The 12,600-nt window shown below is 40.5% G+C and overlaps 1 protein-coding gene across 1 annotated transcript in view; it reads right to left on the bottom strand.

Moving 5' to 3' along the window:
- The window catches only part of RAB3GAP1 (RAB3 GTPase activating protein catalytic subunit 1), a 127,786-nt gene that overhangs the window by 61,383 nt on the left and 53,803 nt on the right, over positions 1–12,600 (bottom strand). The gene's annotated exons all lie outside the window — the stretch shown is intronic.

Below are 12,600 nucleotides of genomic sequence, written 5' to 3'. Positions count from 1 at the left end.
TTTCCCTACTAGAACTACTTGAGCCTGAGATCATGCCTTCATCAAGTAAACAAACATTAGGTGGGAGCTTTAAAAAATGAGCAAAATCAACAAAACATTAAAAAATGGACAAGGGGGGCTTCCCTGGTGGCGCAGTGGTTGAGAGTCCGCCTGCCGATGCAGGGGACACGGGTTCGTGCCCTGGTCCGGGAAGATCCTACATGCCGCGGAACGGCTGGGCCGTGAGCCATGGCCGCTGAGCCTGCGCGTACGGAGCCTGTGCTCCGCAACAGGAGGCCACAGCAGTGAGAGGCCCGCGTACCACAAAAAAAGCAAAACAGCACAGAAAACAAGTATTGACATGGATATGGAAAAATTAGAATGCTTGAGCATGACTGGTGGAAATGCTAAATGGTACAGCTGCTATGGAAAAGAACACAGTGGTTCTTCAAAAATTTGAAACACAGGATGGCCAGCAATTCCACATCTGGGCCAATACCCAAAAGAATTAAAAGCATAGACTCAAAACAGATATTTGAACACCCATGTTCACAGCAGCATTATCCACAATAGTCAAAAGGTGGAAACAAACCAACTGTCAATTAACAGATGAATGGATAAACAAAATGTGGGACATACATACAATGAAATATTATTCAGCCTTAAAAAGGAAAGACATTCTACATACTACATACTACAACATAAATGAAATTTGAAGACATTATGTTAAGTGAAATAAGCCAGTCACAAAAGGATAAATATTTTATGATTCTACTTATATGAGGTACATAGAGTAGTCAAACTCATAGAGGCAGAAAGTAGAATGGTACTTAGCAGGGGCTAGGGTAGGAAGGAATGGGGAGTTATTGTTTAATGAATACAGAGTTTCAATATGGGAAAATGAAAAAGTTCCGAAGATGGACAGTGGTGACAGCTGCAAAAAATTCGAAAGTACTTAACGCCACTGAATGGAACACTTAAAAATGGTTAAAATGGTAAATTTTGTTGTGTCACCACAATAAAAAATTAAGAATAAATAAGCAAAACTAATATATATTGCCAATAATAAGAAATATATATGGCTAATAATTCTATTAAAAGATTTTCAACCTCAACAGAGACTAGGTAAATGAAACAAGATATCACAACCTAGGGGCTTCCCTGGTGGCGCAGTGGTTGAGAGTCTGCCTGCCAATGCAGGAGACACGGGTTCGAGCCCTGGTCTGGGAGGATCCCACATGCCACGGAGCAACTGGGTCCGTGAGCCACAACTACTGAGCTTGCGCGTCTGGAGCCTGTGCTCCGCAACAAGAGAGACCACGACAGTGAGAGGCCTGCGCACCCCGATGAAGAGTGGCCCCCACTCACAGCAACTAGAGAAAGCCCTCGCACAGAAACGAAGACCCAACACAGCAAAAAATAAATAAATAAATAAATAAATCACTTTAAAAAAAAGATATCACAACCTATTAAATCTGCAAAACATATAAAACACTGATAAGATCCAGTGTTGGCAAGAGTTTAGGATATGCCACACAGGTGGTGGTATAAGCTCTTAAAACATTTCCATAGGACAAAAAGGCAAAATTTATAAATATTTAAAATTCACAAAATTTGGGCTTCCCTGGTGGCACAGTGGTTGAGAGTCTGCCTGCCGATGCAGGGGACATGGGCTCGTGCCCCGGTGTGGGAAGATCCCACATGCCGCAGAGCGGCTGGGCCCGTGAGCCATGGCCGCTGAGCCTGCGCGTCCGGAGCCTGTGCTCCGCAATGGGAGAGGCCACAGCAGTGAGAGGCCCGCGTACCGGAAAAAAAATCACAAAATTTGAATTATCTCTCTCTATATCTATGCTACAAAAAATTCATACAAATGCACAAAGATATATGTACAATGAACTTCATTATAATAGTTTAATTGTGAAAAACCAGAAACAACTTTAAGCTCCTTCAACAGAGAAATGGGTAAATAATTACAGTACCTCTCTATACTAGGAAAAATTTAACAGTCATTAAAATAAGGTAAATCTGAACTTAATGATATAAGGCTATATGAAATGCTGAGAAAAAAGCAATATTTATCACAACAATACGTATAGTAAAATCCATATTAAAAAATTCCCCAATGCACAAAAATACATATATCTCACATATTCATAAAAAGTATATGATGGATATAACACACATTTCACACAGTTTTGTGCTTGGTTATCCAAAATTAAGAAAGCATTAGATGTTTTAGCCCACATTTTTGTATATGTGGAAAAGGGAAGGATGTGGAGGAGAGAGTGGGAAAAGTGAAGGGGGAATGTGATGTAAGATAATGAGTTTCATTAATAAATCTTTATATTTCCTACAACTTCTACTTTAGCGATTTAAATTTATTCGGACCTCAAATGCATCAACATAAAAAATAAAAATCCCACTATGGCAATACTTAATAATAGAGTTGTTTTATCTAACAAATTACATATGTATACTAAATACTAAGTTTAAATATAAATGAGCCTTAGCATCACATCCTCCAATTGAGAAAGATAGGACAATCTACCACTCACTTTTGTCTCTTTTGTTTTAAGATGGCTTTTTCTTTCTTGCTTGCTACAATTTTAAAATCCTTACATGTATTACTTTAGAAAGAAATACATTCAGAGACTCTTCAAACAGTATAAAGAATATATGCACAAAATAATGGATCACCAAAAACGGTGGTGATAAACAATGACAAAACCATTTCTTAGACATATTTAAATCCCTAGCATCTACAAAAGTAACTGAGAGGGGCTTCCCTGGTGGCGCAGTAGTTGAGAGTCCGCCTGCCGATGCAGGGGACATGGGTTCATGCCCCAGCCGGGGAAGATCCCACATGCCGCAGAGCGGCTGGGCCCGTGAGCCGTGGCCACTGAGCTTGGGCGTCCAGAGCCTGTGCTCCGCAACGGGAGAGGCCACAGCGGTGAGAGGCCCACATACCGCAAAAAAAAAAAAAAAAAAAAAAAAAAAAGTGAGAAAATGGAAGTGTTCAATAACAACTGCTTTTTTTCAATGTTCTCCCCCAATGATCCTTCATACTGCATTCTGTATCTTTAATTTATAATCTACTATAACCAAGCAGGACCCTCTGGGCCCTTCCTGGAACAGGACTCCCACCCATGTCCTCTGCCTACCTTCTATCTGTAGAAAAACTTTAGTCAAAGAATAAATTTAATCAGAGAAGTGAGAAAATGCAGAAAGGAAAACAGTCAAGCAAGACAAAATAGTAATAGTTTAGCCATAAACAAAGTCAAGGACCTTTAATTCCTCAAGGGAGGAGGAATTAAATATTCTGAGCCACATCCTTTGAGCTGTTTTGAAGATACTGAAACCCCCACCAGGTGGGAGAAGTTAACTGTCTGCGGCCATGTAGGGCCCAGACTGGTTGGAAGCAGAAGGTTGATGATGCTGACTTCCAATTACCTCACTACCAACCAATCAGAAGAATGTCCACAAGCTGATTACACACCCCACAAACCACCCTCTCCCTCACCCTGTCTTTATAAACCTTTCCTTGAAAGCCTTCGGGTCTTTTAAGCACTGGCTGCCCTGGACTCCTTGCTTGGCTCCGTGCAATAAATGCTGCACTTTCCTTCACCACAACCCAGTGCCAGTAGACTGGCTTGCCTGCACACAGGCAAATGGACCCAAGTCTGGTTCAGTAATATGGCTAGGTTAATTTTGGTAAAATCTAGCAATTTTATACAATACAGCTCCATTTCTTCCCCTCTTTGTGCAATACTGTCATATATATTATGGATACATGTTATAAACCCAACAATACAGTACTATAATTATTGCTTAAGCAAACTTATGTTTTAAAAAAATAGGAGAATATGGGCTTCCCTGGTGGCACAGTGGTTGAGAATCTGCCTGCTAATGCAGGGGACACAGGTTCGAGCCCTGGTCTGGGAGGATCCCACATGCCACCGAGCAACTAGGCCCGTGAGCCACAACTACTGAGCCTGCACTTCTGGAACTTGTGCTCCGCAGCAAGAGAGGCCGCGATAGTGAGAGGCCCGCGCACCTCAATGAAGCGTGGCCCCCGCTTGCCACAACTAGAGAAAGCCCTCGCACAGAAACGAAGACCCAACACAGCAAAAATAAATTAATTAATCAACTCCTACCCCCAACATCTTAAAAAAAAAAAAAAAGGAGAATATATCTTTTGTATTTATTAGGAAATTTCCAATGCTCTTCATTTCTTCCTGTGGATCTGAGTTACTGCTTTCTTTAATACTGCCAGTAATGCGGGTGAGCCTACAATGAATTCTCTCAGGCTTTGTTTATATGACAATGTTGTTATTTCACATTTATTTTCTATTTTTTTAAAAATAAATTTATTTATTTATTTTTGGCTGTGTTGGGTCCTCGTTGTACACTGCACATGGGCTCTCTCTAGTTGCGGCGAGCAGAGGCCACTATTCGTTGCGGTGTGTGGGCTTCTCATTGTGGTGGCTTCTCTTGTTGTGGAGCACAGGCTCCAGGAACGCAGGCTTCAGTCGTTATGGCACATAGGCTCAGTAGTTGTGGCTCACAGGCTCTAGAGCACAGGCTCAGCAGTTGTGGTGCACAGGCTTAGCTGCTCTGGGCATGTGGGATCCTCCCAGACCAGGGATTGAACCCGTGCCCCCTGCATTGGCAGGCGGATTCTCAACCACTGCACCACCAGGGAAGCCCCCTCACCTTTATTTTTGAAAGTTAGTTTTGGTGGCTATAGAATTCCTGGTTGATAGTTTTTTCTGTTTCAGCACTCTGAATATGTCACTGTACTGCCCTCTGACTCCCACTGCTTTTAATGAGAAGTCAGCAAGCAGTATTGTCCTCTTGTACATGATGAGTCATTTTTCCCTTGCTGTTTTTGATTGTCTTTGGGTTTCAGCAAATTGACTAGAATATATCTAGGTGTGGTTCTCTTTTGTGTTTATCCTACTTGGAGTTCACTGAGATTCTAGGGTCGCTGAGGAATTTTTTTTTTTTCTCCATCAAACCTGGGAAGTTTTCAGCCATTATTTCTGAAATAATATTTTCTGCCTTTTTCTTTCTCTTCATCTGGGATTCCCATTACAGTATACTTTGGAACAATGATACTGACCCATGCATCTCTAAAGTTCTGTTCATCTTTCTCTAATTTTTTCTTTTATTCTTTGGATTGGATAATTTCTATTAACCTTTCAAATCCACCAACTCTTTATTCTGCTATCTCAGATCTGCTTTTGAGCATATCTGGTCAAAGTTTATTTCAGCTATCCTTTTCAACTCTAGGAATTTCCATTTGGCTCTTTATTATAATTTCTATTTATTGAGGCTTCTGATTTGACTCACTGTTAGTCTATTTTTAATTCTTTCGATACAGTTCCTTTAATTCTTTGAACACACTTATAAGTGCTTTGAAGTTATTGCTGCATCCAACCTCTGGACCCAACAGAGTCCATTGCTACCGACTGTTTTTTTCTACTTACACGTGTCACACTTCCCTGTGTGACCTTGCAAATCTATTAATTTGTGGTTGAAAATTACATTTAGATAACATATTGTAGTAAAATCAGGTCCTGTTTAACTTTCTGCTCGTTGTTAGTTTTTTTGTTTGTATTTAGTAAATTGCAGACTACAACTGTGCAATCTGTATTCCCCAAAGTATTGTTACTTATGTCTCTATTCAGTAATCTTATTTTTTAGCCTGGCTCCCTAGGGGCTACCCCTTGTCTGTATAGCTTAGTGGTAAATCAGTAATTTGGGCACAGATTGTGCTCAAACAGCAGAGCCCATAACACTTTCCTTCTGCTGACTGATCTGTGTGTCCAGGTTGGGGAATGCATACAAAGTTGCAACCAGTTCTCAAGTTAGGGCTCTCTTGGGTCTTCCATGCACACATGTAGTTTCCCTATCATACAGGGATGTGTACAGAGTGTACCCAGCTCTACTATGGCTTTCATACAGGATCTCCCTGTTACATTTCTGAATAATCCACCACTGTTTGGACTAGGTGTGGAACCTTGACCTAGCAAAGGTACAGGGTTTCCCCATCCATTCTCAATTGAGTCTGCTACTTTTAGTAGGCAAAGCTACAGGCTTTTGCCCTCCACCCAGAATCAAATCTGCCCATCTGGCAATAGAGCTTATGGTTTTCACGGCCAACCTAGACTGGAAAGCTACAGTTCTCATCAACACAGACTGGGGAGAAGAGGGGGAGGTGACAGAAACAGCAACAGCAAAAGGGCCAGAGGTTCCCTCTACTCTTACCTAAGCTCTAGCAGTTGTTCAAGAATAAATGCTCCTAAGTTTATTTGCCTCTAGTGCCTTGAAATGGTTGTTTTGATTATTTTTTTCCAGTTTCATACTTTTTTTTTTCACACTTTTTTTCCAGAGAGGAATTGACAATTCTTCATGTCACAGTTACCGGAAGTCCTCTAAACGTTTGCTTCTGAAAGAATAAGAACATTTTACAGGTCCTTAGGGCTAAATACCATTCTTTCAAAACTATCAGGTTCTTTTACACGTATCTCTTTCTAGGACTAGAAAAAAAATACATTAAAATCACAAATATGAATCTTTTTTAAAAAAGCTATCCTAATTATTCAACTACACAGCTGACAAGATTTCTATGGACTGTTGCTTACGCTGTTGCTGTTTCTTTGTGGTGACCAATGAAGTGTGATTGAAGGTGAAAGCCCAAAGACCAGGCTAGACAAAGGCAAAATCAGAGACAAAATCTGTCCTCAGTTAAATACATCTGTCCTCAGTTAAATACACTTTCAGTGTTATTTTTCTAATCTCAGTAAAGTCTCCTCAGGCATATGACATTTATGCTCTCACTTTTTGTATTATTTTCATATTGCTGCTGTAACAAATTACCACCAACTTGGCAGCTTAGAAAAACACAAATTTATTATCTTTCAGTTCTATAAGTTAGAAGTCTGATGCAAGTCTCACCAGGCTAAGTCAAGGTGTCAGCAAGGCTATATTCCTTCTGGAGACTCTAAGGGAGAATCCATTCCTTGCCTTTCCCAGTTTCTAGGGGCTACCTTCATTCCTTGGCTCATGACCTTCTTCCATCTTCAAATCCAGGAACAGCAGGCCAAGTTATTCTCACATCACAACACTCTGACACTGACTATCTTCTGCCTCTTTTTTCTATTTTTAAGAACTCTTGTGATTATACTCAGCCCACCCAGATAACCCAGGAAAAATCTCCCTATCTTAAAATCAGCTGATTAGCAACCCTAATTCCATCTGCTCTCGATTCCTTCTTGCCACATAACCTATACTCACATGTTCCAGGATGTGGACATCTTTAGGAGGTACAAAGGTTCATTATCCTGGCCACCACACCCTCTGCTCAAAAAATACCTCATAAATTTACCTTTGGACATAAATGTCTGCTAAGGCTAATGTCTGTGTCATTTCTAGGGCTAATTTTCTTTTAATAAGTAACAAATAATGAAGGGAATAAATCTCTAATGATGATATAAGGATCAGCCATTAGAAGTTATTTAAAGGATAGGTTATATAAGGAGGCAGAGAGAATCAGCCAACAGATCACACCATTAAGATTAGTTACCTTGCCTAGACTATAAAACTTGATCGTGAAACTGTAAACAAGCCTTTGTGCCCCTGTTTTTTGAAGTAAGAGGCTTTTGCTTTAGTCTCCCAGACCTCCCCTGAATCTCAAAAGGCTGGCTCAAGAGTTAATTATTAGGAAATGTAAGCATGTAGAAACAAAGCAAAGATGTTGGGGCAAGAAACTGATAACAATTTAGACTATAAATCAGCCACATAGCAGAGTCACTGAACTCCCAGTTCCCTGAAAGATATAAAAATCTGACACACATTCCTAACTTGTTTTTACAGAAACCAGACCCCCACCAGATGAAAACTGCCGACCCCAAGCACGAAGACCCCAAACTGGTTGGAGCCAGAAGACTGATGATGTGCGAAACTTCACCTTGCTAACCAGTCCAAGAACTGAGCACAAGCTGATCATGGACCATGCGGTGCCTTTGAAAACCCTTCCCTGAAAGCCATCGCAGAGTTGGGTCTTTTGAGCATGAGCTGCCCGTTCTCCTTGCTTGGTACATTGCAATAAATGATGCGCTTTACTTCACCACAACGCGGTTTTAGTTGATTGGCTGTGCTGTGCAGACCCAAGTCCAGGTTCAGCAGCAATCGTGTCCACATATCTTCTTGAGACCAGTTCTATAAAATACCCTTTAAAAAGTTAAACAGGCTTAAAGCTAATCTGGCATGTGCTTGATATAAAAACTGAAACTAGGATATATCAAAATAGGTGTAGACTGATAAACCATCAAAATTCAGCATTTGACATAAATGTTCTATTTTCTAAAGATTAATAGAATCTATTTTCTATAGATTAATAGAATTTTGATTAATCATATGTTAAGTTTTTCTCATTCTGACAGGGTCAATCTTTACTAACTGTATTATGTATGGTATAAATATTTTGCATAATACCTCAAATTTTCAGTGTCTGCTTTATTAACTTTAGTTCAATTAAAAGAATGAAATATTTATAGGTGAAAACTTCTGTGTATCTTATTCTTCAGTTGCTAAGAACCATGGTGATTAATTTGTATCCTTGAAAATTTTAAGAATTTTTATTTTTAACAATTATAATTTTAAAATTCTGTAAAAAAAAAAAAACCTAAGTATGAGAACATTATGAAATCTTCTGAAGATGCCCAGTTCACATTAGGCTCCAAATACACAGACACCACCTCATCTTTTGCCATTCTCCACACTCAGCTGCCATACTCCAGGCTTACCAAACTACTCGCAGGTTTCAAGTTCATTTAGGCATCATCACGTCTACTGATGCTCTTCTTCGGCCTTGAATATCTTTTCATCTAACTTCACCTGGCTTATTCTCACTTGCCTTGCAGGATTCAGGTAAGGCATCACCTCTTCTGGAAACATTTTCCTGACCTGATCTGTCTAGAAAGGCAGTATCTCCTATGAGTTTGCATCAAGCCCTGTACTGCCCTCCATGAGAGCACTTACCAACAGTGTTGCCATTTGTTCCCTTCTCTCTATCCCTCTTCTAATCCCAAAGCTCACTGAGGCAGGGACCACATTTTATCTTTCATATCCCAGTACCTGGCTCAGAGTAAGTGTTTAAAAAGAATGTTTGCTAAATAAAAGAAAACACACATACTTTTAATATGTCTAATTTTCAAAGAGTTCTCAGAAGATGGTTGTTGGTCTTCTAACCTTTAAGAAAAATCAAATTTAAAAAATGGAAGTGATACAGCAGATTGACATGACACAGGTCCCCCTTCCCCCCAAACACACCAAATACCTAGTAAGACATGATAATGTTTTTTGAAATACACAGCTGAACTTGAAAGAATAAAGAGAAGATTCCTGAGTCACAGAAACAAAGAGGGAACTGAATGGCAGAAGTAAGCATGCAAAGGTGACTCTGAAGAAAACCAGGGGATTATCAACTCTGGATATAGGCCCTCACAGCTAGGGACTAGGGATTGGGATTTTACAGGATCAGCCTTTCAGATGCTAAAAGCCTATTAGTATGGCTCACAAAGCTGTCTGCAAAACTGAAGGTGCTTTGACAGACTAGACAGACTGAGAGTGATGGAAGAAAAGTCTGTTTATGTCTGAGAATACCACATATTTAGCTTAGCTAAATTCACATAAATAATATGAATTATATCACTCTGAGACTGATAAGGTATAACCGGCCCAGGGGAAGTTGTCTTTGGCATGTATCCAGGCTAGGTTATGTCTAAATTGCCCGAGCCTCATAATAAATATAAATAAGGCTAGGTCTCAAAACTATGCTTCCAAAAGTATAATATGACTCAGATATTGGCATCCCTTGCTTATGAGGGACTGAGAGTAAGAAGCCGCATATTTTTTCTGATGATGTTACCAATTTCTCTACAAAGTACACTAAACACATCAGTTTCCTTCTGTATGCTTTATATTTAATCAAGCATTGTCTGTGCATGCACTTTCCATCAATCCAAATCAGTACACAGGTTGTAACGTTTTGAATGGCCCCTCAGGGATATGGGTGTACATGAGGCAACGAACTGGAACTACGACTTCTCCTTAAAGCCTGGATCTTAGAAGAGACTGCCACCTCAATAAAACAACTGTGGGCCCAGATGGTTTCAATGGCAAATTCTACCAAATATTAAAGAAGATAACATCAATTTTACACAGTCTCTTCCAGAAAACAGAAGTGAACAAAATACCTCCCAATTTATGTTATGAGGCCAGCATTTCTGACATCAAAATCAAAATATAGGAAAACTAAAGACCAATATTTCTTATTAACACAGACACTAAAGTCCTCAACCAAATACCTGCATATCAAATACAGCAATAAATATAAGCACAAATACAAATTACACCACGAAGAAGCTGAAGTAGAGTTCATCTTGCGATGCAAAGCTGAATAGCTATCTACCAAAATCAACCAATGTAATCACCATATTAAAAATCTACAGAAGAAATAAATAGGGACTTCCCTGGTGGCACAATGGTTAAGAATCTGCCTGCCAGTGCAGCGGACATGGGTTTGAGCCCTGGTCCGGGAAGATCCCACATGCCGCAGAGCAACTAAGCCCATGCACCACAACTACTGAGCCTGCACTCTAGAGCCCACGAGCCACAACTACTGAAGCACGTGCGCCTAGAGCCCATGCTCCGCAACAAGAGAAGCCACCACAATGAGAAGCCCATGCATCGCAACACAGAGTAGCCCCCTCTCACCGAGAAAGCCCGTGCGCAGCAACAAAAACCCAACACAGCCAAAAAATAATAATAAAAAAAAGAAACAAGAAATAAATGATCATATCAATTCAAGCAGAAAATGCACTTGACAAAATTCAACATCCATTCATATAAAAGCTCTCAGCATACTAGGAATAGAACATGCTCAACCTAATAGAGAGCATTTATGAAAAAACTACACCTAACATATTTAATAGTAAAAGACTAAATGCTTTCCCTCTGAGATTAGGAGCAAGACAAAGACGTCCACTCTCATCATTCCTATTCAGTACTTTACTAGAGCCTTAGCCAGTTTAAAAGGCAAGGAAAGGCTTCCCTGGTGGTGCAGTGGTTGAGAGTCCGCCTGCCGATGCAGGGGACACGGGCTCGTGCCCCCATCCGGGAAGGTCCCACATGCCACAGAGCAGCTGGGCCCGTGAGCCATGGCCGCTGAGCCTCGCGTCTGGAGCCTGTGCTCCGCAACGGGAGAGGCCACAACAGTGAGAGGCCCGTGTACTGCAAAAAAAAAAAAAAAAAAGGCAAGGAGAAAAACAGACCCAGAGATTGGAAAGGAAGAAATAAAACTACCCCTATGCACAGACAACATGACTGCTTACAAAGAAAATCCAAAAGACATCACAAAACTCCTCCGAGAACTAATAACTGAATTTAGTAAGGTCATGGGATATAAGGTCAATGCACAAAATTTAGTCATATTCCTACATACTAGTAACAAAGAGCTGGATATGAAAAATGTTTAAATAATACCATTACAAAAACTCCTTTTAAAAAAGCAGTAATTAGACATAAATCTAACAAAACATATACAGGATCTGTCTGCTGAAATCAAAGAAGACCTAAATAATCGGAGACACCATGATCATAAAATGGAAGACTTAGCATAGTAAACACACCAATTCTCCACCAAACTGATCTACAGACTCAAAGCAATTCCAATCAAAATTCTAACAGGACTTTTTGTAGACATAGATAAACCAATTCTAAAATTTAAATAGAAAAGCAAAGGAGCTAGAGTAGCCAAAACAACTTTGAAAATTAAAAAAAAAAAAAAATTGAAGGACTCACACTACCTAATTTAAAGACTTATTACAGGGCTTCCCTGGTGGCGCAGTGGTTGCGTGTCCACCTGCCGATGCAGGGGACACGGGTTCGTGCCCCGGTCTGGGAAGATCCCACATGCCGCAGAGCGGCTGGGCCCGTGAGCCATGGCCGCTGAGCCTGCGTGTCCAGAGCCTGTGCTCCGCAACGGGAGAGACCACGGCAGTGAGAGGCCCACATATCGCAAAAAAAAAAAAAAAAAGACTTATTACAAAACTATAGCAACCAAGACACAAACCCACACAAATATGGCCAAATGATCTTGGACAAAGGTGCAAAAGTAAGTCAATGATGAAAGGAAACTCTTCAACAAATGAGGTTGGCACAAGTAAACATCCACATGCAAAAAAAAGAATCTTATCCAAAAATTAACTTGAAATGGATAATAGCTCTAAATATAAAATGTAAAACTTTTAGAATAAAACACAGAATTGGCGATGTGATCAAAGTTAATATCACCAGTGACTAAGTCATGATGATAACATGACCTTCTGATATGATAAAAAGGCATTTCAGGGCTTCCCTGGTGGCGCAGTGGTTGAGAGTCCACCTGCCAATGCAGAGGACACAGGTTCGTGCCCCGGTCTGGGAGGATCCCACGTGCCGCGGAGTGGCTGGGCCCATGAGCCATGGCCACTGAGCCTGCGCGTCCAGAGCCTGTGCTCCGCAACAGGAAAGGCCACAACAGTGAGAGGCCCGCATACAGAAAAAAAAAAAAGG

Source organism: Lipotes vexillifer, unplaced genomic scaffold, assembly GCF_000442215.2.
Source record: "Lipotes vexillifer unplaced genomic scaffold, Lipotes_vexillifer_v1.1 scaffold233, whole genome shotgun sequence".
Lineage (NCBI taxonomy): Eukaryota > Metazoa > Chordata > Mammalia > Artiodactyla > Lipotidae > Lipotes > Lipotes vexillifer.
The sequence above is the reverse complement of the archived record's forward strand: the minus strand, read 5'-3'. Positions and strand labels throughout refer to the sequence as shown.